Raw genomic sequence first — 26,727 nt, forward strand, 5'->3', positions numbered from 1 at the left:
TTTATTTTTATTTATTAATTTATTTTAGTTGTCAATGGCCTTTGTTTTTTATTTATTTATATGTGGTGCTGAGGATGAAACTCAGGTCTCACACACGCTAAGCAAGTACTCCACCACTGAGCTACAACCCAGGCCCATAAATATACTTTAATATTATTGATTTTATTTATGTTGATGATAATTGATAGAAAATAAAATTATCATAACAGGGCAGGTTTCACCTTAGTGTAGAACTTCATTATTTAATCCCAGATAAATCTTCTAAAAATAGGTTTTATATCTTTTCTCTAGCCTGAACATACCCACCAGTTCCTTCCACTGGTTCTCATAAGCGTCAATTTTAGATTATATGTATCCTGTATATTCCACTTAAATTGGCTGCATTTTGTGTTATTCCTTTTAAAATATTGTTTATAAAACCAGGTCCAGTATATTCAGTTTGGCCAAAGTACAAAGTATGGTGCATCTCTTTTGAATCAGGTGCTTCGGTAACACAGCCTGATTGCACTGGTTTTTCTTTATCATTAACTTTGTTGCTTCATGTTGAACTGCTGCAGTCCACTAAAACACTTAAGTTTGTCAGAAATTTCAAATCATACTATAAAATCTAGATTTGGCAGACATTTAATAAACACATATATTCACTACTAGATATGCTTCTGTAAGTTTGTGATTGATTAAACAATCTAAATGACAGAGTTATGAAGTAGACATTAATTGCCCCAGTTTTCAGAAGAGGAACCAGAAGGTTTATATATTGAAATAACTTAACCAAGATAGGAATTCACAAGGGTGAATTCCATCATATGTCTTTTGGCTTGAGATTCACTGTTCTGAATTGCTGCCTCAATAAACTATGTCTGTTGCTTATTATATTGATAATAAGTTTTAAAATGTAGAAATTGACCAATGGTTCTAATATAGTCAGGATGATTATATAGTTTAGGCAGCATGTCTAAAATTTCTGAATGTTAAATCTAGTAATGCTTTATATAAACTATATGAGCTGATTCTAGAGCACTTATAAGAAAGAAAGTAAATATGTCTAAACAAAAGAATGTTAATGGAAACAAAATTAGAATTGTAAATTATTTACAGAGGGGTAAAAATATAATTTGTGTTTTACTATAATTGTATTAAATTCTGCTTTGTATTATAGAAAGAAAACTGAAAGTAAAGATTCTACTCAGGTCTATATTCAAGTTGACTTCTAAAGACAATTATCTTGGTGTCTCACCTTTCAAAATGAATTTTTTTTTCACAATAGCATTGGAATGGAAAGTTGAGCTATATCAAAATCCAGTAAATAATAATTAACTGTTCACAGCCTAGAATGTAAACCACAAGACTTGAAACTATGACTGTTATATTAAGATAAAGACCAAGAACTGAATGGTATTGTTTTCTTTTTGTTTTTCTTTTTTCTTAGTAGCTCTTTCCTTTGGTTCTACATCTAATCATTAGGACTCTTTCCATAGCTTTTCTTTTAATCAGTAAACTCAAAAGCAGAGATTTTAAGGAATAGAGGCACAGTATTTCCAGTGGACTAAGATACAGAAATAGAGAAATGACATGGACCACACCAGGAAACAACTGGCCATATACTAGTTCAGTTACTTACCCAACATAGTAATACCGAGAACAACTGTCTATATTCAAAATTTATTAGCTAATAGACAATTCAGCATCAGCTAGAAAAGTTGAGGTGAAAATCCACTGGGAAAAAAATAGACAAATTGTCCTTAAAAGTAGGTGTAAATGGAAAGCGAGCTGTAATCCCAGTGGTTCAGGAAGCTGAGGCAGGAGGTTTTCAAGTTCCAAGCCAGCCTCATCAATTTAGTGAGACCCTGTCTCAAAAGATTAAAAGGACTGGGGGGATGTGGGTCAGTGGTTAAGCTCCCTGGGGTTTAATCCCTGGTAACAACAATAACAAAAAGAAACAATGGAAATGGGAGTAGTGAATACTTTAGCCTCCAGCAGTAGCTTTAGTGAAGAGTCAAAGATCTGGTAAGTATATTCAGTTTAGAGGGGAAAAGAATTAGAAAATAATTTTGTTCCTGCTGGGGTTGTGGCTCAGTGGTAGAGCACTTGCCTGCCATGTAAGAGGCACTGAGTTCGAATCTCAGCACCACATACAAATATGTAAAATAAAGGTCCATCAACAATTTTTTAAAAATCATTATTTAAAAAATAATAATTTTGTTGTATAAACACCTCAGTTCTTCAGGGGTAGCTTTGACAAATCACAAACTGAAAGAGGATAATAACTGCAACCAAATGATCACTGATTTATTTCTTCCAATTTCATTCTTACCTAGTGACCAGGATGACCATGCTTAATCAATCTTTTGTCCTCTCATAAATATTTCATTAACTTCTCATTAATATAGGGACCTTTTTTCTTAAACATATAACCACCATACTTGTCAACACACTCACATATTAAGCCCTTATTTAAATATCCAGTTCCTGTTAAAATTTCTGATTGTTTCAGAAAGGTCTACATACTGTATTTGGTTGTCATATTTCTTAAAAGAGAGCCTTTAACTAGAATGGTAGTGTGTTTCCATTGGAAAGAAATAGGAAATAATAGATAGATCCTAGTATAGACATTAATACTCAGAAAAGTAGAGACTCTACTAAGGAAGTTTATTAACTAAACATAGGAAGTCTAGTTGAAATGTGATTGTAGGTATAAGGTACTTAGGCCTAATTTTAAGGTGTAAAATTAAAAACAGCAAAGAAATAGATGAATTGAGATTGCAAATAATCAATTGGTTTTACTGGATGATTGATTACAAGAGAGTTGGTAATGCAGTGTAATATTCCAGATTCATGGGCTGGAGCCACAGTTCCAAAAAAAAAAAAAAAAAAAATTGCTGTGAGAGCAAACTGCAGACCCAAAGTGGGCTCGGGATCCTAAAGACCACCCAATCTTTGAGATCTGTCAAGAACAACTGCTCAAGAAACAAGCATCAGTTTATTTGGGACATTGAGATTGAGATAAGAGAGGTAAACATACAGGATGGGCCACTGAGTAGCCCACCATTATCTCCAGAAGGAACTGCAATTTTTTATTTTATTTTTTTCCTGGTACCAGGACCTCAGGGCCAGTGACCACTGAGCCACATCCCCAGCCCTATTTGTATTTTATTTAGAGACAGAGTCTCCCTGTGTTGTTTAGTGCCTCATCATTGCCAGGCTGGCTTTGAACTCTTGATCCTCCAGCCTCAGCTTCCCAGAGCTGTTGGGATTACAGGCGTGCACCACTACGCCTGACAAGATTAATTCTGGCTCTTTTTTTGTTTATTTTTTGTGGCACTGGGATTGAATCCAGGGCCTTGTGCATGCGAGGCAAACACTCTACCAACTGATTATATCTCTAGCCGGATGGCAAATTTTTTATATAACCAGGGGTTTATAACTGGTTTGAAATTAGCTGAATTTGGAAACCCTCCTCTAAAATCAGGGAGATACAGATGTTGGCCCCAGAAAGTCCCACTCTCTTTTGATTTGATTAGGAAGACTCCAGGGACTAGGAAGGAGCCCAAACCTGTGAAATTCTTTCTTCCTTAGTCCTTGAATCTTTGGATGGTGTAAAGGTCACAAAATGCCCGCCTTCAGGGGATTTGTGGTGTTCTTACTGACTAGGAAGAGTCTTCTGGCCTGCATTTCTCCTGCAGATAATAGGTTGTTTTCTGAAAATGTAACAAATCCTATTGATTTAAGCCAGGACAAGTTCACAGTGGTCCCAAGTAAATTACTTTTCAAAGGCAAGCATGGGGAAAGGGTTCAGCACAATAGGCCCATACTATATAAAATTATACTTTTAACCTCACTTTCCCGCAGCTCATATCTGTCTGTTACCTATCAATTGACACAGGGTAAACACTGAGAATAATGGGTACATATTCATAATTAGAATACAGAAGAGCAAAAGACAAAACGTATTTAAGGAAAAAAATGTGTGGCTAATAGCACTAATAGCACATTATATTTTTATGATGCATTTCTTGATTGATATGGTATATTTGTAATTTAGACAAGTCTAGGGAGTAGAGTCACCAAAACTTTTAGAAATATATGAAATGTTTGACTTCTAATTAGTTTAACTTTGTACGTAAGGAAAACAACATTTAGGGGGCATATATCTAACCTCACTTTCTGAAGTAGATTGTTTTGGTTGAAATCTACTTCATAGATACTTGTTAAATAATTGTTCACCCATTCATTTTTCCATCAGAAGAAATCAAAGGAAATGTAGAAACAGTATAAACTTTCAATCACATCAAAATTGGGGAGAGGGCCACTGGTGTTTGAGCCTTAGGCTTTATACATGCTTAGAAAATACTCTGAACCACATCCCCAGCTAAAATAAACCTTAAATCCACTTAAATTCAAAAACTTGGTTTTTAAGATTATAAACTGTATTCTTGGATCATATATGAATACTGTTTTATTGCATGTCTGATCTTGACACTAAGTTTTAAAGGAATCTTCTCTTATTAAATGTAGTCTGTGTTTTTAAGTAATTATATCCAAGAAGCAAAAGTAAAGCAAAAACAAATTTTAATCGGCCTTCTGTAAATTTTATTTACTTGGATATTTACTAAAGCTTTGAATTTTGTAATAGGGTAATGAAATAAAATGCCTTGATAGTTAAAATTGTCATAGTTTAATTAGACCTCAAAATAGTATTAGCATATGGATATCCATGTGCCATAGAAACAGTCTAAACTTGATTCAAAAGAAATGTTAATTTACTAAAGTGGCCCCTTCTTGAAGTCATAGAATAAGATCAACTTTGATAGCTGGTAGATAGAAAATAATTGGAAAGGAAAAAGCAAACCTTAACCACTCTAGGAGATTATTGTTGCTGTTGAGCAAAAAGAAAGAGATATGTACCTTCTCTGTTTACCTGGAATTCTTTCACTGAATCTTTCAATGTGCTCTTACGTTTAAATAAAAAATTTTCATATTTTCTTTCATATTTTCTTGTGGGAATAATTCTAGTAATATAAATTTATCAGGCTTTCAACTTAGAATCTGTTTCAGATTTAAAATAGAAGGATTAAAACTGGGAAATCTTCTTAAGGTTGTTTACTAAAACATTAAAGATAAAATTGCAATATTGTCACAGAAAGTAATGCTAACAGAAATTACAACATGTTTCTCTTGGAAATTATCCATTAAACAGGAAAATTAGCCAGGCAATGCAGTGCACGCCTGAAATCCCAGCAGCTTGGGGAGCCTGAAGCCAGGAGGAAGGCAAATTCAAAGCCCTCAGCAACTTTCTGAGACCCTGTCTCAAAATATAGAATAAAAAGGGATGGGAGTGTGGCCCAGTTGTTGAGCAACCCTGGGTTCAGTCTCTGGTACCAAGAAGGAAAGGAAAATTAAAGATGCAGGAAAGAATTAAAAGAAATATCCTTAAGTAAGTGGGGAAAAGTCTGATAATCAAGGGAAGGGATTTGTCTTAGGAACAGTGATGGTTTATCCATAATGGAAGAGTTATATGGGCATAGATACATGTAGATAAATTTAGGCCAAGTTCTCTTCTGATGGCTTCTGTTTTTTGTAAGGATAAAAGGAGGGAATATTAGGAGCTGGGGTTGTGGCTCAGTGGTAGAGCACTTGCCTAGCATGTGTGAGGCACTGGGTTTGATTCTCAGCACTACATATAAATAAATAAAATAAAGATCCATTGACAACTAAAAAATATTTTTACAAAATCGGGGGAGCGGGTATTGGAAGTTTGAAGAGGGAAAGAAAACAGCTGTCTTGTATTTTTCTAGGAAAATGATAGAATGAATGAACCAAGATCACCAGACAGCTCTTGAACCAATTTTAGGTATAAAAAGTAATTATAAAGTTAAATTTTCTTCATTCACAGTTGACATGATCTTATGTTTAGAAAACCCTTAAGATTCCTCACACACAAAAAAACTTAACTGATGGCCAAATTTGGCAAATTTGTAAGGTACAAAATCACCACAGAAATCAGTTGCATTTCTAAACACTTAACAGTGAACAATGTAAAATTGAAGTTAGGAGAACAATTCCATTTACAGAGCTTTAAAAAGAATAAAATACTTAGAATAAACTTAGCCAAGGAAGTGAAAGAATTGTACATAGCAAACTATAAAATATTGCTGAAAGAAATTAAGGCAAATAAATGGAAAGACATCCCATTTTAATGAATTGGAAGACTTAGCATTAAGATAATAATCCAACTGAAAGTGATCTACAGATTCAATGCAGTCTTTGTCAAAATCCCAACAGTTTGTTACAGAAATAGGAAAATCCAACTTAAGATTTATATGGAATCTCAAGGAACACCAAATAACCAAAACAATCTTGAAAAAGAACAGAATTGGAGGTTTCACACTACCCGATTTAAAAACAAAAGCTATGGAAATCAAAACAGTGTGGTATTGGCATAAAGATATCTAGACCAATGGAAATAGAGTTGAGAGCCCAGAATAAATCCTAGCATATATGTTCAAATGATTTTCAACAAAAGTGCCAAGAGATGCCAAAAGTCCCTATTCAGTGAGGAAAGGACCATCTTTTCAACAACTGGGATTAGGAAAACTGGATATCCACAAAGAAAAGAATTAAAATTACATTCTTAAATTATACCATATACAAAAACTAATTCTGAATGGTCCAAGACCTAAAATATAAGATCTGAAACTGTGAGACTCACACAAAAACAAGGAAAAAATACACACATACTCCCAGCATCTTCGTGTCATGGCATTTCTCCTTGACCTGGACCCTTTGGCTATATCCATTTTCCTAGAACCTCTAAACTGGAGGAAGAAATATCCTCTCCTTATTTTGAGAAAATGTCCCAGTTTACTGACATCAAGGGTGGCCCAGAGTTTTAGGGATTATCCACTTCTTGCTCCACCTTCCAGCCTGGAACATTTAAATCACCCTGCAGGGAAAGTCCTTCCCAGACAGTGTTTCTGGATAAGCTCCAACTCTCCAGAACCAGTCTCTCATATCTGTAATGGACTACTGAGCATGGGTATCTGTAACCAACAGGCCTATGGGAAAGCTGCTTAAGCCATTCCCCACAGGAAATGGCCCACCCTCCAGGGGAAAATGTACAAATTTAGGGGTTACTTCCAATGGTAATGATATAGGATTATAGATATTTTATGTACTCTCCACAGATGGAGGTGTTCAAAGAGCTCTGAAACAGCCAGGGATAACTTGAAAGAAAGTTGAAAGATTTCCAGTGATTTTTATTTTTATTTATTTATTTTGTTTATTGAGACCATCTCACAAGGTTAGCCAACACTGAGAGGAGACTGTATTTTGGTAAACTAGTNTTTTTTTTTTTTTTTTTTTTTTTTTTTTTTTTTTTTTAAGGGGAGAAGGAAACAGCTTCAAGCTTCAGACTTGGCAGTTATTTCTTGGAAATGATACCAAAAACACAGGCAACAACAAAAAATAGATTTTACTTTTGTTTATCAAAAGATATTGTCAACACACTGAAAAGGCAGTCCACAGATTAGGAGAAATATTTGCAAATTATGTATCTGATAAGAGGTTCATGTTCAAAATATATAAAGAAGCAACAACAACAAAAGCATGATAAATTGGCAAAGGAATTAAATAGACATTTCTCTAAATAAGACACATAAATGACCAATAAAGGCAAGATGCTTAGCATCACTAATCATTAGGGAAATTCATATCAAAACAACAAATACATAACTACTCCACTCCCAATTTAGTATAGCTATTATCAGAAAAAGTAAATGTTGGCAAGAATGTATAGAAATTGGAAATCTTAATAAAACTGGTGGGAATGTAGAAGAGTGTAGCCACCATGGAAGACAGTACAGTAATTCCTAAAAATATTAAAAACAGAATGAACATATGACCCAGCAATTTCATTTTTGGGTATGTACCAAAGGAATACTTTATTCATAGCATGATTCACAATAGCCAAGAGATAGAAACAGCCTAAATGTCTTATCGGATGAATGGACAAACAATATAGCATATACATAAAATGGAATGCTATAAAAAGGAAAGATTCTGATACATGCTTCAACATAGATGAACCTTGAAAAAGTTATATGAAGTATAAAATCCCACATATAAAAGGACAAATACTATATTCCAATTATATGAAATACTTAGAATAGTCAAATTCATAGAGATAGGAGTAGAATGAAGATTTCTTGGGGCTAAGAGTCAGGAGTGATGGACAGTTAGTGTTTAATGGACATAGTATTGGGGAATATGAAAAAGTTTTGGAGATGGAGGGTGACAGTGACTGCACAGTAATGTAATTGTTTTTTTTTTTGTTTGTTTGGTTTGGGTGGGAGGTAACAGGGATTGAACCCAGGGGCACTTAACCACTGAGCCACATTTCCAGTCCTTTTTATTTTGAGACAGGGTCTTGCTAAGTTTTTTAGGGCCTCAGTCTCCTGAGCCACTGGGATTACAGGCATATGCCACCCACATCTGGCATGAGTGTTCTTAATGCCACAGAATTATGCAAATTTTTTTTAGTTGTAAATGAACACAATACCTTTATTTTATTTATTTATTTTTATGTGGTGCTGAGGATCGAACCCAGTACCTTATATGTGTGAGACAAGCACTCTGCCACTGAGCCACAATCCCAGCCCCAGAATCATGTACCTTTAAATAGTTAAATTGGTAACTTTGATGTGTATTTAACCACAGTTTTAAAAAGTAGTGAGAACATTCTTCCGGTGAAATATTTTTTAAAGCTTATAAAACATTGACATTAACATGAACATTTATATTTATTTCTTTCAATTTTGGTGCTTTTGGGTTAATTGAATATATATGGAATATGGACTTTGCACACACGCAAAAAAGAATTGGAATTAAAATGACCCAATTGATTCTTGATTTTTGAGTGATCATTTAATGTATATATATACTGTATGGAGACAAAAAGCAGTCTCTTGTCTTGAAGAACAATTTTTCACTTATTTCATGATTTTGTGCCTTATACTTTAATAAATGACTTTAAACTCTTTTTCTTGTTGGGTTTTTGTTGTTTTTATCCTGGGAGTTGAACCCAGAGATGCTTTACCATTGAGCCACATCCCTATCCCTTTTATTTTATTTATTTGTTTGTTTATTGAGACCATCTCACAAGGTTAGCCAACACTGAGAGGAGACTGTATTTTGGTAAACTAGTATAACCAACTAGGGCAGTGCCTGGCACATGGTAGATATTCAATAAAATATTTGTTTAATGAAAAAAAGTTATGTATACATAATATTTGAAAATATGTTTAAATTTTTATCTGGAAAATGGGTATGAGGGAAGCATAAATTTCCTTTATGTGATTGATAAATGTAAATATTTGTTGCAAATCTTGGGAATAGATGTATTTTGGTTATATTTTTTAAATGTACAGAAACTTGAGACAAAAATAGAAATATGTGAAGCACTAGTTTCTTAGTTATGGGATTAGTTAGATTTACTTTTTTGACAATGAGGAAAATACAAAACATGGAATTTTTGACAGTGCTTTGTAAAAAGAACTAAATATTATAATGGAGGGACAAATCACTGCTGTGGTTGTACACATAAACCTTATTCTGTAATAGAAATAGTGTAGCTTTACAAGCATAGTCATTTTAAAGAGAAAATTGAGGGGAAAATGGTTATTGAGGCTTGAGATAGTGATGGTTTTTTGGTATCTTTAGAGAAGTAATTCTTAGATCTAAGTGGAAACTCTTTGGGCATATGCTTCCTTGCCTGGTGAATGGAGTAGAGATAGGTAAGGCATAGGTAGCAACAGCTACAGTATTTCTTGTTTCATATCTCCTTTCTGGATACCAAGTTAATACATCTCCAAGGCTTCATATTTTAGGTGATCATTATATCAAATGATATATAACTCAGAATAATTATTTTAATATGGCAATAAATATTGAGAATTAATATTTAACATTTTTTAAAACTAATGTTAAGGGAGAATTTGATTTATTTGGGGCTTTGTATATTTTTACTGTATTTAGTATTAGGTATTTTATGTGACTCCTGGCCTTTTTCTTTGGAAGTGAATTTGTATTTTTCTAGCTTAAGTTTATTGAAACTGAGCTCTTTGCATGTCATTTCATGTTTTTCTCTTGACATGAAGTCTTATCTACCCTGATAAACATGTCTTTTGAAAGATATACTACAAGGAACAAAATGCTATTTGTAAATTCTGCTCTTATCAAGGTGAAGATCAATTTTTACAAATTAACTGTTTGGCTTATAAAAGGAAAAAATAGGAGCCAGGGTGACTCATGCCTATAATCCCAGAGAATTGGGAGACTGAAAAAAAGGACTGCAAGTCTAAGCCAGTCTCAACAATTTAGAGAGTCCTTAAGCAACTTAGCAAGACCCTGTCTCAAAATAAAAAACTGGCTGGGGATGTGACTCAGTTGTTAAGTGCCCTTGGCCAGTACCGAAAAAAAAGAACTTAATATATAGAATACATTGAGAAGTTTTACTGAATGTTTACCTGTATTTCCTTATTAAGTTGGCACAGTTAAAAAAGAAAATCCATTTCTTTTTCTATTATCATCTTTGTGTTTCCTATTACAGCACTGTGTTGGGCATATAGAAGGATTTTATTGAAATTTTGATGTAGAAATAAACTTTATTCTACTTAAAAGCTTTTAAAAACAACTAATTATGCACATAATACAAATGTTTTATTCTTTAAACATGGATTTTTAAAATGTATTCTCTTCTAAAAGGATTCTTTTTTTTTTATTCTTTAGGTGCTAATGTGTGGTTTTTGTTTTTGTCTTAAAAAAAAAAAAAAAACCTTGGAGTAAAGTAGCAGCACATAATGGTTTGTGGATTTTGAAAAGGTGCAGGCCATATTGTGCTGCCTCAAAAATACAAGGATCTGATCTTCCGAAGAAAATATATTTCTTTCTATTTATAGCTCTTATGACAGTAATGTCAACAGTGCCTTAGCAGCACGTAAATATTGGCGTTAAGATTCTAAAATTATCTCCAGTATTAACTGTGCTGCTGAAGTAAGGTTGGCCATACTCTACAATTGTGTTTTTTTTTTTATAGTTTTAGTGATAATGTTTTCATTATTGATAATATTGATTAATGTGATTCTGTAAAAATATTAATAACTTTCTACATGCATTAATTCTATTAAAATAGTATACTATTGACCCTTAGTATCCATTAGGAATTGGATCCAGGACCCCTGTGAATACCAAAATCTGCAGATGCTCAATTATTTTATATAAAATAGTACAGTATCTTGCATATAATCTGTGCATATTCCCCTGTATACTTTAAATCATCTCTATATTACTTAAAATACCTAATGCAGTGTATATGTAAATAGTTTTATTGTCTAGGGAATGACAAGAGACGAAGAGAAAAATTCATGCAGATATATTATTTCCCCAAAATATTTTTAATCCATGGTTGGTTGAATCCACAGATGCAGACCCCACAGACAAGGAATGCAGGCTTTAGTTGCAATTTAATAATTGTGTTAAATGGCATCAGTAGTTTCCTGAGGGCTAAGGGTTTGGCTTGTAGGCATGGACCTGGGTTTGAACCCTGGTACTGGGGGAAAAAAAAATTCTTTCAAAAGAGTTTAAGCAGTGCTGGGCATAGTGGCACATCTATAATCCCAGTAGTTTGGGAGGCTGGAGGATCGTGGGTTCAAAGTCAGCCTCATTAATTTAGTGAGGCCCTGTCTCTAAATAAAACATTAAAAACGGATGGAGATGTGGCTCAGTAGTTAAGCACCCCTGAGTTCAATCCCTGGTACCAATAAATAAATAAAGCTTTAGGGAGCATCAGAGAAATTTTTTTTGATGGACATAAGATAGGCCAAATATTGTTTTTTCCCTTGATTAAAAATTATGTTAGCTATTTGCTTATCTCACAAATAAAGTTTATTGGACTAGGGATATAGCTCAGGGGTAGAAGTCTTGCTTGGCATAATCAACAGCCCGGTATTCAGTCCCCAGTATCAAATACACACACACACACACACACACCCCTAAAATAAGTTTTAGTAATGCTTCTAAATATTTCATTATTAATTTGAAGGGGGAAAAACATCAAAAATGTAAACTAAATTCCTGAACATTTAAGTTTCAAAATGCACTAATCATAACTTGAAAGGTAGGAACAACCTTATAGATGCTATCAGTCTATTCATTGGGTAGCTAAGGAAACAAATTAATTAGCAGCAGATGACAGATTAGAATTCAAATCCATGTCTTTAACTTTATAATAGACGACTGTTTTTTCTTGTTTTTACTAAAATGTTTTCTTAAATCCTTAGCTGAAGATTTTTGACGAGTTGAAAATGTGAAGATCTTCTGTACATTTTTATATCCAATATTTAACTTCAGAGTAAGACCAAATTGTAATTTAGTTATTAATTTATAACTGTGTAAATAAGTCAAAATACTATAATTAAGATTTAAAGGAAAATACTCTTTACCTTATATTTCTGTTTGTTATATTTGAAGTCATTTAAAAATGATGTTTAGTATAATTCAAGTAACTATGCAATGTATCATAATTCTGTGTTTTTTCTTCAAGGAACATTTTACCCTTTCCATTTTAACCAGACAATAAATATACAATAAAAGCAGTTCTTAGTGAATTACTTCCAATAATAATTATCTATTTTTAAAATCCTAAAAGTATTTCAGGTTTTGAGGAATTGTAGTCAATGAGTAAAATCCTTCTGTTTTCATTCTAATTTGAAGGCAAAGTCTTTAAGACAAAACTCTCATCTTTAAGACAAATTTTGCCTTTTTTTCCTTCTGTTATTATAGTTATAAGTGTTTTTAAGCCACTGAGTAGCATTACTAATAATATGCACATGTTAGCCATACTTGGATTTGCAAGATTATACTTTATCTGTAAGTTCATGTATATATTTGTTTAGAAGTTGACATTTTAAATCAAAAATTTCTTTTCCTTTTGCAGGTGGATATTACTATCCCTTCCTCATGGAAAATGTTTTATTCTAAGTGTTGTTTCTCATTGAGTATTATCAAAAAGGAAAAAAATTATTGTCCTAAATTTTTGAGATAGATTTGGCAATAGTAAGTATTTAGATATATCACATATCTGAGAGAAGAAGTAAGAGATCATCAGTATATTCCTATCTACTAAAAAGTTTTATTTTCTTACTTTTATCAAAGGATTTTTTTTTTATAACTTGTTACTAATAGCTTGAACCCTTTTAATGCAGAACTAACTCCCTCACCAGCACTAAGGTTCTCACCTTGTTTATTTTATAAAATATAATCCAGATATTTCTATTCTTTCTCTTTTTTTCCCTTTTCCTCTTTTTACTTTTTTACATTGTTCATAATCAAGCCCAGTGCCTCATACTAGGCAAACACACTACCACTCAGCTACAATCCAGCCCTCTAATATTTTTTGAGGCTGTATGCAATGAAAAATATTTTGATAAAATGAATGTTTAAATCTTTTAAGTTATGATTACTGTGTAAGATGACTACTTAGTTGCTGGTTTTTATTTTTATTGTGCTGAAATTAAATGCAACATTTATAATTTTTACTTGGGTTTATTTATTTATTATTAATACATGGAAATCATGCAGAAACTTCATGAATATTGCACTTAGGTTAGCACATTGATAACTTCAGATCCTCCGTAATTCTGTAGGACTTTGAATATTGTGTTCATATGATAGGACTTTTATATTTTGAAAAGATATAAACTTCCCAAAGAATCTTATTATTTATAGCAATCTTATACATAGCATCAGATTTTTGAGATATTCTGCTGAAAATTTGATTTCTTTTTCTTTCTGTATGCATGTATTTTATGGGGATCAACCCAGAACCTTTGGCATGCTAAACAAGTATTGAATCACTAAACTACACCTCCAGACCAAAACAAGAAAAAATTTTAAGTTATTTTTATACTAAGTGTTCCTTGACCTGATTAGCTTACTACTAAATGTATGCTATGTATCTTTTGTAACTTACAAGTTTCTTTTATATACTTAGCATGGATGTTCTTAGCAATTTGGGAGGCAACTCAGTGAGACCTGTCTCAAAATAAAATACAAAATAGGGCTGGGGATGTGGCTCAGTGGTCAAGTGCTTGCCTGGCACATGTGAGGCACTGGATTCAATCCTCAGCACCATATAGAAATAAATAAAGGTATTGTGTCCATCTACAACTAAAAACTTTTTTTATTAAAAAAAAAAAAAAAAAAACCAATCTCTTTAGAAAGAGATGGAAACTGTATCTCATCCCATAGTTTATTTCCAAATGATATTTGAGAATGCTTATACTTAATCAGTTTAAAATACAACATTATAGGGCTGGGGCTCAGCCGTAGAGCGTTCGCCTCGCACATGCAAGGCCTGGGTTCGATCCTCAGCACCACATATAAATAAATAAAGTTTAAAAAAATACAACATTAGAACTGAGCATGGTAGCACATGCCTATAATCCCAGTGGCAAGAAGATCTTCAGTTCAAAGCCAGCTTCAGTAACTTAGTAAGGCCCTAAGCAATTTAGCAGTACCCTGCCTCAAAATAAAGAGATTTTTAAAAGGGGGCTGGGGATGTGACTCCAATCTCTGGTACCTAAAATAAAATAAAATAAAATTCCACATTAGTATGAAACAATGAAGTTTGTCTAGATTTTGCTGTTCCATAGTGTAAATAGAGAAAGTTTAAGTGCATCATTTCTTTTTTCATTTCCCCACATTTTTTTATTTATAGTTGTACATACTGATGGAATTTGTTGTTACATATTTGTACATGCACACAATATCAAGTACATCATTTCTTAAAGAGAAATTGTAATTTTTAACTTAGTCTTCAGAGGTTTATGTCAGTTTTTATGTTTCCATGTATTTTCTGGAAGTGTCAGAATGCTAATATTGGAAAACAACAGTAAAAATAGTTAAGTAGGTTTGGAATACTGACATAGCTGTACAAATTTATTCTACTATTTGGGTGCTAAAGATGATCACAAAACAAAACAAATTTCAGCCCTTAGAAAACTTAAAATCTTGAGGATAGCTGATAGTTAATGGAATAGAAAATTTGTAGCACTTTATGTGATTTGTCAGACAGTTATAAGTTCTATGAAGAAAATAAAGCAGGGAAGATGGGAATGATGCAATAAAGGTGTTTGGAAATCAGGAGAAGTCTGTTTTAAATAATATGTAAGAAGATATCTCCCAGAGATAACATTTAAACAATATAAAATGATCTCCAGGAAAGACCATTCAAGCTGATGAAATAACAAGCAACAAAGATCTTGAAGCTGATGAATTTTTTGTGGGTAAAGAAACAGCAAGAAAGTATTATGTGATTATGAGCCAAGGAAGGGAATAGTAGCTAATAGCATCAAAAAGTTCATAAAAGTCAGATCTTACATCTGTTCAAGATTCTAACTTAAAAGCTAGGTGTGGTGGACAATGCCTGTAATCCCAGCAGCTCAGGTGCTAAGGCAGGAGGATTGTGAGTACAAAAGCCAGCCTCAGAAACTCAGCAAGGCCCAAAGCAACACAGCAAGACCCTGTCTCTAAATAAAATAACAAAAAAAAAAGGTTGGGGATGTGGCTCAGTTGAGCACTCCTGGGTTCAATCCCTAGTACCACTTAATCTTAAAATTCAGTTTTTCATAATTCTTTCGAGACAACTTTGATAGTTGTATGTGCCTCTGCCTATTGAATTTTTGCAGATTGGACAGAACATTCTTATGAATATGATTCAAGATTGTAACCTACATCTGAGACCATTTAGAGTACAAACAAAATGTTTAAGTGCATGGTTAATAGGTATGTGTATGGTTATCAGGATTTAATGAATTGTGCTTTGATGACACTGAAATTATTTTCCATTTCATCAGTTTATCTGGAGTCAAAGCTAATGGATCCAAGGGACATTAAATTTGTCCATATTTGTCATCTACCCAAACAAATCACAGTCATCTTTGATTCATCCAGCCTTAGAATTGCTACTGCCATTAAGTACTTTATTATTTCTCACTTATTTTCTTCAACACCTTTTCAGCTGAGAAATTCTTTGCCTCTAATTATTTCAGTCTAACAATTTCATCATCGTTAGTATATACCACTAGTTTAACCTGCTAAAACACCTCTTCCTATATTATAAAATTCAAACTTCTTAGCTTGGTATCTCATGATCTTACCTCAGTGTTTTCTAAATTAACTTTTTCTTCAAATGAACTAATTCTAATCCATTCATTTTTCTTCTGTGCCTTTTTTTTAATGCCATTATACTACGTTAGTTTTTCCCCAGCTTATTCTGGTACCTTTTTTAAATGTTAAATCTCTCATGTATGCCAAGTATTTCTTGACTTTTCACAATCTGGCATTAGCCATTCTTCTCATAGTATGCACAATTTATGTCTATAGTTTTAGTTTTGTGTTTTTTGAGACATTATAGCACTGTTGCCCAGGTAGTCCTTGAAATTGAGATCCTCCTACCTCAGCCTCCAAGTAGCTGGGATTACCAGCATATACCATTGCATCCAGCTTTATATTTGTAACTTAACCTTTTTCTGTTCCTTATTGTACCTAAGGACTATAACACTTCTGTCATTAATTGTGCCTCGTTTATTTGTACATGTTAACCTTTTAAATGTACTAACAATATGAATAAAAATTTAAGAAACAAAATGAAGACAAGCAGATGGACTAAGACAACTTCAAAACACCTGCCTAAATATTAGGTCACAAAGTTAATATACTGATTTATTTTGACAAGTGATAAAGTTGATATAGTTTTTTCTCTTTGTGTGTTAGTTATGTGTGAGCCGGCTATAATATGTTTACGATCTTAGCTTAATAAATATGTTCTTGTAAAATGTATTCCATGTATTTTTATAGTGTTCTTAAAAGATTGGAAAAATGTATTTAAGCGCCCAGTAATAAAAGGCTGCTAAAATAACATGCTGAATAGAATACTGTATATCTGTTTAAAATAATGTAGGTGAATATTTAATGAGCTAAAAAGTTGTTCACAGAGGATAAAGGTTATCATATAATGTGAACAGACTCACTAAAATAAAATATATGCTACACTTATCACTGGTTCCTCAGGTAAGAGAGAAATTTATTGGGGTGGAAGGATATTAATGTTTGATTATAAATAAGCACATATGGTTTTTGTGATGTAGAAAGTTTTTTTGTTTTTGCTTTTTGTTTTTCCCAAAGGGAGAGAGAATTCCTTAAAAATAAAAAGTTATTTAAAGGGCCTTACCACCACACAATTACTTCCTTTGGATATCTATAAAAGGGAATAATACTATGCTCAGGAACTTTAGAACTTAAAATAGAGGAACTGAACAGATAATGTTAAAATCAGATAATTTGAAATCAACTTCATCTAGGAGGCATGGTGGCATACACCAGTAATCCCAGTGACTTGGGGGAGGCTAAGGTAGGAGGATTGCAAGTTTGATGCCAGCTTCAACAACTTAGACCCTGTATCAAAATAAATACAAAAAAGGCTGAGGATGTGGCACAGTGGTTAACCACCCCTGTGTTCTCAGTCCTCAAAGAAACATCAAAAATATCCCCTTCTCCTCCAGCCCCTAAAACTTCTAAGGTAAGTATTAAAAAAATGTGTAGGTAAACACATTTTAATTCTAAAACCGTGTTAATAAACTATAGAGAATATAAATCTATTCCTGTGCCAGGGATAAGAAAAAGCGTGTACAAAAAAATTTGGAAATATGCTTCTGGTTCAAATTTTTCTGCAAATTTGAATAAAATACCACTAACTGTTCCATCATATTATAATATAAAAGTGTTTCAAATTAGAAGTAATATCTTGTTTTTGTTTTGTAACAGTACTGGGAATTGAACCCCAAGGGTGCTTTACTACTTGTTATAAGCACTTGTTATTTTATATTTTTTTTATATTTTGAGACAAGATCTTGCCATGTTGCTGAGACTGGCCTTGAACTTACGATTCTCCTTCCTTGGCCTCCTGAGCCACTGGGATTACAGATGTGCACCACTGTGTGCAACTAAAATTATTTTTTTCTTACTATTTTAATAAATGTAAGGATATGAAAAGTACATTTTATAAGAACACGCATATCAATCCCAAGAGTACCTTCCCATGGTTTGAAAAGCGTTTTGAGACAAGGAAGGTCACTCGCTGAAAGGTTTTAAATAGGAAGAGTGGGAGAAGTTAATGAAATGTACTGCTCAGAATTTGTTGCAAGAAATCTAACGCCTGTATATTTTGAGTTTCTTTTGTACCTCCATAATCATCAGTTTTCATCAAAATGTTCTAGAATTGTGGGATTCTCATTTGGTTTTTCAAAAAACATTTCTCAGTGGTAATGACAATCAATTATGTATATTTCAACTTAAAAATGGTTGAGTCGGGCATGGTGTCACACACCTGTAATCCCAGCTACTGAAGGCCAAAACAGAAGGATCAACAACTTATACCCTGTCTAAACATTTGAAGGCTGAGGATGTACCTCACGGGTAAAGCTCCCCTGGATCCATCCCCAGTACTTTGGGAGCAGGGGAGGGAAGGTTATAAACTGTAAATTAATAAATGGTGTAGTGAATGTTTGACTTATTAATAGTGAACATGTTTTTCTCACAATATGACCCATTTAGAATGTAAGTAAAAATTGTGTCAACCCATTTTTCTCACTTAATATTTTGTAATTTAAAAACTCTTAACTTGAAAAACAACTGAGTTAATAAACTTATTCAGAAGTCTAAAAGTCTGACTATGGAAAGGGGTGTTTATCAAAAAACAAACCTGTAATGCAGATTTCAATCAGATCCTCTGTTATTCTACTTCTGTATGCATTTTAGTGGGCATTGCATCCTTTAATTTAAAAGAAAAAAAATAAAGTTTAGTGGTCCATAATAGTTACAACACTGTCATCAATATCATTTTTAAAAATATTTTTATTTATATTTTTAGTTGTAAATGGACACAATACCTCTATTTTTTAAGAGAATTTTTTAAAATATTTATTTCTTAGTTCTCAGTGGACACAACATCTTTATTTTATTTTTATGTGGTACTGAGGATCAAACCCAGTGCCTCACACATGCTAGGTGAGTCCTCTATCACTGAGCTACAACTGCAGTCCCTCGATATCATTTTTGAATTGGTGGTTCTAATGTGTTTAGATGCCTCCAAAATTCAAGAAATTTGAGCTTTAAAAATGAATGACTTGTTCTTTCTAGAAAGTTCTACATAGTTCTCTTAGGAGGAATTATTAAGTAAAATTCCTACAGTGTACTCTTATTTTCAAGGATACTTAGTTTCTGTATAATCAAGTTGGAGTATTTAATTTGGAGTCTATAAGTAGATTTCAAATTTTTCAAAATTATCATGAAAGTTTCATTTATTCAGGTTAAACTTACTATTTGCTAATAAACATAGGAGTTATTCAAATATAAGTAGTGACTGAAAGTACTAAAAAGCTTTTTTCAAAAAAGAAAATCTTGAAATTTGGTTATTTATTGCACTAGAGGGCAAAAGGGTTTTAATTTTGACGGAGGCAAATATAAACTCTATAAGTTTTCTGCCAGTTATGGAGTAGGCATTATGGAAGTGTCCTTAACCTTAATATTAATGAAATAGGAAAAACAGTAAGATTGAAAGGACATCTTTTGAAATGCAAAAGCACATTGACTGGGAGAAATACTTTTCTTGAAAAATGTAGAACATTTGTCCTAAAGGATTTTACTTATTTTTATGGGTGGTTTGGTTTGGTTGGAATGCTGGGGATTCAACCCAAGACTTCAAACATGCTAAACAATCACTCTGCCAGTGAGCTACACCCCCAAATACCTAAAGCACAATTTTTTTAACTAAAAAAAAATGATAAGAAAAATTGTGGATTTTTTCAAACAATTTTTACTGGAGATGTGCATAACTGACACTTAGGAAGGTAGTCACAAGTTCAGGATTTCTGGAAACAACATTTATTTGAGATATATGAAATAATGAAAATATTGTGCTAAGAACATAATTTTTAAATATTTCCAAAAGCTTTTAAAATTTAGTATTTGTCTTCAAAAAGGTTTCCTTGGGGGTGGTTGGGAATCCCATTGTAGGACTGGATCATTAAACAGTAATTTTCCTCTTCAGACTTCCAAGGAAAATAAAGGTAAAGAATTTGAGTTAGCTTAGAGGGAAGGAATCAGTTCCACCAAAATTGTTGAATCATAGTTTTGTCAGTGGGGCACACTTTATTTTAAGATGTTTAGACATTAATAAGACTGTGAAGCCACCAGGTGCGAACACCTATAATCTCAATGGCTCAGGAGGCTGAGACAGGAGGATTGTGAGTTCAAAACCAGCCTCAAAAACATTGAGGTGCTTAGGAACTCAATTGAGACCCTGTCTCTAAATAAAAATACAAAATAGGGCTGGGATGTGGCTCAGTGGTCCAGTGCCCCTGAATCCTAAGTTCAATCCCAGGTACCCAAAAAAAGAAGAAGAAGCCATAGCCTCTGTTTAGGATTGCCCCTCTTGGATTTTTTTTCCCCCCGTAAAATATTCCAGAGGTTAAATTCAGTTGGAACTTTTCTCAACCTAGTAGGCACATAATAGGTGCTCAGTCGTTAAATGGAGTGTTCCTGGGAAGATCAGTCTCAAATCTGAAATTGGCCATGGGTGATGGGTCTAGTTTCCAGCAGGAAATAGTCATTCTGTCTTTGCCAGTCTTCAGACTAACACATTGTTGAGACTTAAATAATGTTATATCTCAGTTGAGCATAATTTTTATGACATTTTTAAGTGCAGGCTCCATAGTTTTATAGTTCAAGAACTTACCTTGCTACTCTTCAAAATTATGAGATTCTTGATAGAATTGTAAACACATTTAATGAACATCAGCCCTGACACATGTTAATATTATTTTGCTCCTCTGGGAAATAGGCCAGTAAATTTTTACTGTTTGAGTGTTGTTTTAGTGAAAATGACTCAAAACTTTTCAATACCTACCTGATAAGGTTGTTTTTTCAAAAATGTGTTGAAAACTACTCAAGCCTTAGGTACAACTACTAGTAATAGAAATAACTGCTAATATGTTCCTTTATCAGAAACACTACATTTGTTAACTTATTTCTCACAACTACCCAATGAGAGAGCTGTATTATTATCTGTCATAGGTAAGAAGTTTGGTCACGGGGAAATGCAGGCCAGCATCACATAACTAGTAAGTGGGGGAGCTGGGATTCAGGCTCAAGGGGTTTGTAGAGTTTGAGGTCTCCTGATTTACATTGCAGCTTCTGTCTCACAGCCAACAAGAGGAAGGGGACGCAACTGCATAAAAAGCTGTAAACTGCACAAAATGATATTGATGCCTTTCTTTAGGTAGCACTTTTAGTTTCCAAAGTGCTTTGAGTTTTAAGTCGTCTTACTTTATCCCAATCATAATAGCCCACATGTTTGCATACTTTACTGACTGCTTTGATTGCAAGAGAAATCAATGGAGGTAGTGAGATTGACTTTCCAGAACTTTTTATAAAAAAGAAAAAAAGTATTAGAGACTAGTAACACTGAAATTTTTATTCCTGGGAATTGAACCCCAGGTGTTCTACCACTGAGCTACATCTCCAGCTCTTTTTATTTTTATTTTATTTTTTATTTATGTCTCACTAAGTTGCTGAGTCTGGCCTAGAACTTGTGACCCTCCTGCCTTAGCCTAGCCAAATCACTGGGATTATGAGCGTATGCTACCGTGCCCAGCATACAACTTTTTAAAATAGGTTGTGGAAATATTAAACCAAGCACGAGTTTTAAATATTGTATGACCCATTGCCAAGGAAGTACATTTAGAAGAATATTTCAGTAGCATTAGGGATGGTCTGTATATATAGGTCCATGTCCTTCATATGTATTGGTGGTTCATGGCTATACATTCAGATAAATGAATTCAGTTAGATCTTGCCATGTAATCGCATAGTCCACCTGTAAGAAACTACCTTTGTTCAACTGTCAAGAATAAGTGTATACAATCTATAGGTCATAGTTTGTTTTTAATTAATACACCAAACCAATATCATCTCACTTGAACATACTGTCCCTTTTTGGAAATTCACCAAAATCTAGTAGAGAAAATAGACCTTTGAAACTAAAAGGGTACAGACAATCCATTTAAATTGTAAACTTACCTTAGATATACCTTATTTCTTAGATATACCATATTGTTTTATGTCAATTTAAAGGATCAGAAAGGATTAATCATTACTAATCTCATTCTGTCTCAGTAATTCCAAGGAATATAGCAAATTCCTATTGCATTCTGTAGAATTTTTCTTAGGTATTATTTCAGAAGAGCAATGTGTTCCCCTGTACAAACAAACAAAATAGCTCCCTTTTCTGCATTATCACACTTAGAAGGTCTACTTACTGCTTGTTACATGTTGTGATTATGTTCTACCATATTTCTCTCCTGGCCTTTAATTTTTTTTTTTTTTTATTCTGAAGCACTCTTAAACAAGGGTAAAGAAACCATAGGGTCACCTGGGTGCAAACTATCTTACCTTAGTTTATTTAATGACTAGTGTAGTAAATAGAGCTGTTAACCTCACATAACACTCAGCAGTATCTTAGTTCCCTTATTTAATAGAATGCTTAGATGTCACTATTAGTATGGATATTCAAAAGCAACTCATTGGTCAGGTAGCCAGAAACTTATGTTGTTTTGGTGGAATTCCACAGTGCTCATGTAAGTCAAGTTTATAGGTCACCAACAGTTTTATTGAAAGATCAGAAAAAATGAGAAATATGAAATGGTGCATGTCAAGCAATATTGTTTTATGTGTATGAAACAAGTCTTTGTAAGGGTCATTTTTCATTGAGATAACGAATAAATTTCATGAAGCTTATTTACTTCCTAGATAACAAATTATATCTGTTGTAATTTTATATTTATTTACTTATTTATTTTTGTACTGGGGATTGAACCCGGGGGTATTTTACCACTGAGCTACATTCCCAGCCCTTTTTTTTTTTTAAAGAGAGAGGGAGAGAGGGAGAGAAAGAGAGAATTCTAATATTTATTTTTTTAGTTATCGGCGGACACAACATCTTTGTTTGTATGTGGTGCTGAGGATCGAACCCGGGCCGCACGCATGCCAGGCGAACGCGCTACGGCTTGAGCCACATCCCAGCCCCCCCCCTTTTTTTTTTTTTTTTTTTGTAATTTTGATACAGTGTTTTGCTAAATTACTTAGGCTGACCTGGAACTTGTGGTCCTCCTGCCTCAGCCTCCCAAACTGCTGGGATTACAAGCATGCACCACTGCACCCAGGTGACCCTATGGCTTCTTTACCCTTGTTTAAGAGTGCTTCAGAATCCAAATCAAGCTTGCTTAGACTGATGAATTCACATTGACTTTTGGGTAAGAATCTAATCAGAACAGTAGATTATAGTTTCCTGTGTGTTTCTGCCTGATCAATAAACAGTTTTCACTTTCTCCCAACAGGATTATAGAGTATGAGTATGACCCCTTTTCCTAGCACTGTATTTGTGTTCTTGCTGATTTTCTAGACTTAACTCTGCCTGCCTACATACATCCATAGAATTCAGACGCTTTGACTTGCATTTTGAAACCATCTGGTTTCTTGACTCTGCTTTGGTTTAAAGACACAAATGTATTAACTGAAGCTCCAACTTTAACCCTGTTTGTATGTAAACCCTTGAGTTGATTTCACATCGTGGCCTCTGTCGCTCTTCATACTTAATTCTTGTGAAATCAGGCATGATCTAGCTAGCTATTAGTAAAATATTTGGATGGTAATTTTTTATCTTTTTTTAAAACTAAGTTCTATAGTTTTCTAAAACTAAGTGCTCACTGTTGGATAGCACTCAGTAACCTAATTTTTAGAAAATTAGAAGCCTAAGGTTTTGTTAAAATAGAAAAAGATTTTGACATCAAGACAACTCATGGCACTGTGTCTACACTTAATTTGCTTTAGATAGATAATTGCATAATAGAATTTATCCCAAGACTTGTCAAAGGAGGTAGAAGAATGGCTGATGAGATCATCTCATAATTTTGTCCTCAATCTAAACCTGCATAAATATTAGCCATAGAGAGGCCTAAAGTAGTTGAGAACTCCTTTATTTAGCTAAGATTGCTTTTTATCTTGTTTCATGTCCTATCTTATAATTTTTAAATGAAATTATGCTCCTTAAATTTTCATAATTTTCCATTTGTGTATAAAATGTAATTGGTATCTACTGATTTTAAATTAACATATCCTTCCATATATAAGGAAAATGTTAAACTGAAAATATATCTGATAGCTATTATTATCTAATTCATATTGAGTGATTTAATCTAATTTAACATAGCAACTTCTAAAGGTAAGTAAGAATTTTTAAATTTTTACCAACTATCATAGTCTTACAGCCTCTGTTTTAAAGGTGTTTAAATATACAGTATTTTTGTATTCAACTTCTCATAGTTGAAGAGATTTCTCATAGAAATAGTGAAATGAAGCCAGATGATGTTGTGTACACCTGTAATCCAAGCTTCCTGGGAGGCTGAGGCAGGAGGACCACAAATTTGAGGACATCCTAGGCAATTCAGCAAAACCATATTTCAAAAAAGGATGTAAAGTGGTTAAGTGCCCTGGATTCAATCCCTTTAAACCCTTCCCCACACATACACATACACACGAAGATGATTATAAGAATAATTATTTTTTCCAGCAACTCAGGAGGCTGAGACAGGAGGATCACCTCAGCAATAGCGAGGTGCTAAGAAACAAACTGAGACCCAGTCCTATTTAGAGACCCTGTCTCTAAATAACATACAAAATAGGGCTGCGGGTGCAGCTCACTGGTCTAATGCTCCTGAGTTCAATCCCCAGTACAAAAAAAAAAAAGAAGAAGAAGAATCGGGCTGGGGATGTAGCTCAAGCAGTAGCGCGCTTGCCTGGCATGCGTGCAGCCCGGGTTCGATCCTCAGCACCACATACAAACAAAGATGTTGTGTCCGCCGAAAACTAAAAAATAAATATTAAAATTCTCTCTCTAAAAAGAAGAAGAAGAAGAAGAATTTTGAAAATTCAAGCTGGGCAAGGTGGCACACATCTGTAATCCCAGCAGCTAGAGAGGCTGAGGCAGGAGGAACACAAGTTGGAGGCCAGCCTGGGCATTTTAGCAAAACCCTGTTTCAAAAAAGGCTGTAACCCAGTGGTAAAGTGCCCCTGGATTCAATCCCTGTAACCCTCCCAACACACACACACACACACACACACACACAAGAAGATGATAAGAATAATTTTGAAAATTCAAGATGGGAATGCTGGCACATACCTGTTAATCCCAGCAGCTAGGGAGACTGAGGCAGGAGGATCATGAGTTCAAAGCCAGTCTCAGCAACTTAGCAAGACCCTGTCTCTAAATAAAATATAAAATAGGGTTGGGAATGTAGTTAAGTGCCTGGGTTCAATTTCTGGTACAAAAAAAAAAAAAAAGTTCACTGTTTTGTTTTTTGCAGTACTGGGATTGAATCCAGGGGCATGTTACTACTGAGCCATATCCCCACAGCCCTTTTTATTTTTAAATTTGATACAATGTCACTAAATTGCCGAGGCTGACCTCAAACTTGGAATCCTCCTGCCTCACCTTCCTGAGTGACTGGGATTACAGGAATGTGCCAGTACCAGCAATAATCTGATTCTGTTACTTATTTCTATTAGGGGGAAAATGCTTTAATATAGAAAAGTTTTAAAGAAATAACTTGGAATTAGGATTCATTAAAGAATTGAGAATAATATGCAAAATAAGTGAAAAAAGTTCCATTAGATTGATTCTAGACATAAGTTATTTTCTGTTAGTTGTCCTCTTTTAAAGTCTTAGTTACTTTCATTGCTTCTCATTCAGTAATGTGTGTACAGCTGTTCAACTCATCTAACAAGTCACTTCGTTCAGAGGCACTTTTCTTGTCTCTTCAATGTCATTTTATTAAGATAGCGTGTATGAAAAGTCAGTGGCTTAGAAGCTATGAAAATAAAGAGTATAAACAGTTCTAATGCAGTATAATAAAAGTCATTTATGAGTATTATGCTAAAGAAATATTTAGATAGCTTGATAACTCTTCCAAGGGAATGAGAATGTAAATAGAAGGTAACACTGTTCCTATCCCAAAGAAGTTAAGTATGACCATGTTCAAATACTTGAAAATTATTTCTGCTGTTGGTTAGTTGTGAGGCCCTTTGCAAGAAAATTTCTTTCTCTAATCCTATATTTTCCAGTGAGAGACTGAACTTGACTGTCATGTCCCAAGTTTTTATAATCCTAGAAGAGAATCAACCTCCTCTAGTATATCAGTTTTGCAAATAGTACACTGACATGATTTACAAAAGCAAAGGAGAGCCAGGTGCTGTGGCGCACACCTACAATCCCAGTGGCTAGGGAGGTTGAGGTAGGAGGATTGCCAGTTCAATTTAGTGAGGCCTAAGCAACTTAGCAACACCCTGTCTTAAAATAAAATGTAAAAAGGGATGGGTATGGGGCTCAGTGATTAAGTACCCCTAGGTTCAATCCCTGGCACTAAAAAAGGGGAAAGTGAAATCTTATATTTGGAAAATTCAGTATTACAATAAAATTATGGAAATTATATTTAAGTTGTCCATTAAAGAAGAAAAATCTACATTTGTTTTTCTTACCCTTTGTCATGTTGACACCTT

The 26,727-nt window shown here is 33.8% G+C and overlaps 2 long non-coding RNA genes and 1 other non-coding gene across 8 annotated transcripts in view; 2 read left to right on the forward strand and 1 right to left on the reverse strand.

Moving 5' to 3' along the window:
• Positions 1 to 26,727, forward strand: part of LOC107141018 — a 98,721-nt gene that overhangs the window by 21,097 nt on the left and 50,897 nt on the right. The window lies entirely within an intron of this gene.
• On the forward strand, positions 2,062 to 2,134 carry Trnag-gcc. Its single transcript has one exon. It is a non-coding gene; the product is annotated as a tRNA-Gly (tRNA).
• On the reverse strand, positions 23,607 to 26,309 carry LOC125616145. The gene is made up of 3 exons (XR_007346774.1): positions 26,134 to 26,309; positions 23,979 to 23,983; positions 23,607 to 23,617 (listed from the first exon to the last, which is right to left on the reverse strand). It is a non-coding gene; the product is annotated as an uncharacterized LOC125616145 (long non-coding RNA).

Source organism: Marmota marmota, unplaced genomic scaffold (assembly GCF_001458135.2).
Source record: "Marmota marmota marmota unplaced genomic scaffold, marMar, whole genome shotgun sequence".
NCBI lineage: Eukaryota > Metazoa > Chordata > Mammalia > Rodentia > Sciuridae > Marmota > Marmota marmota.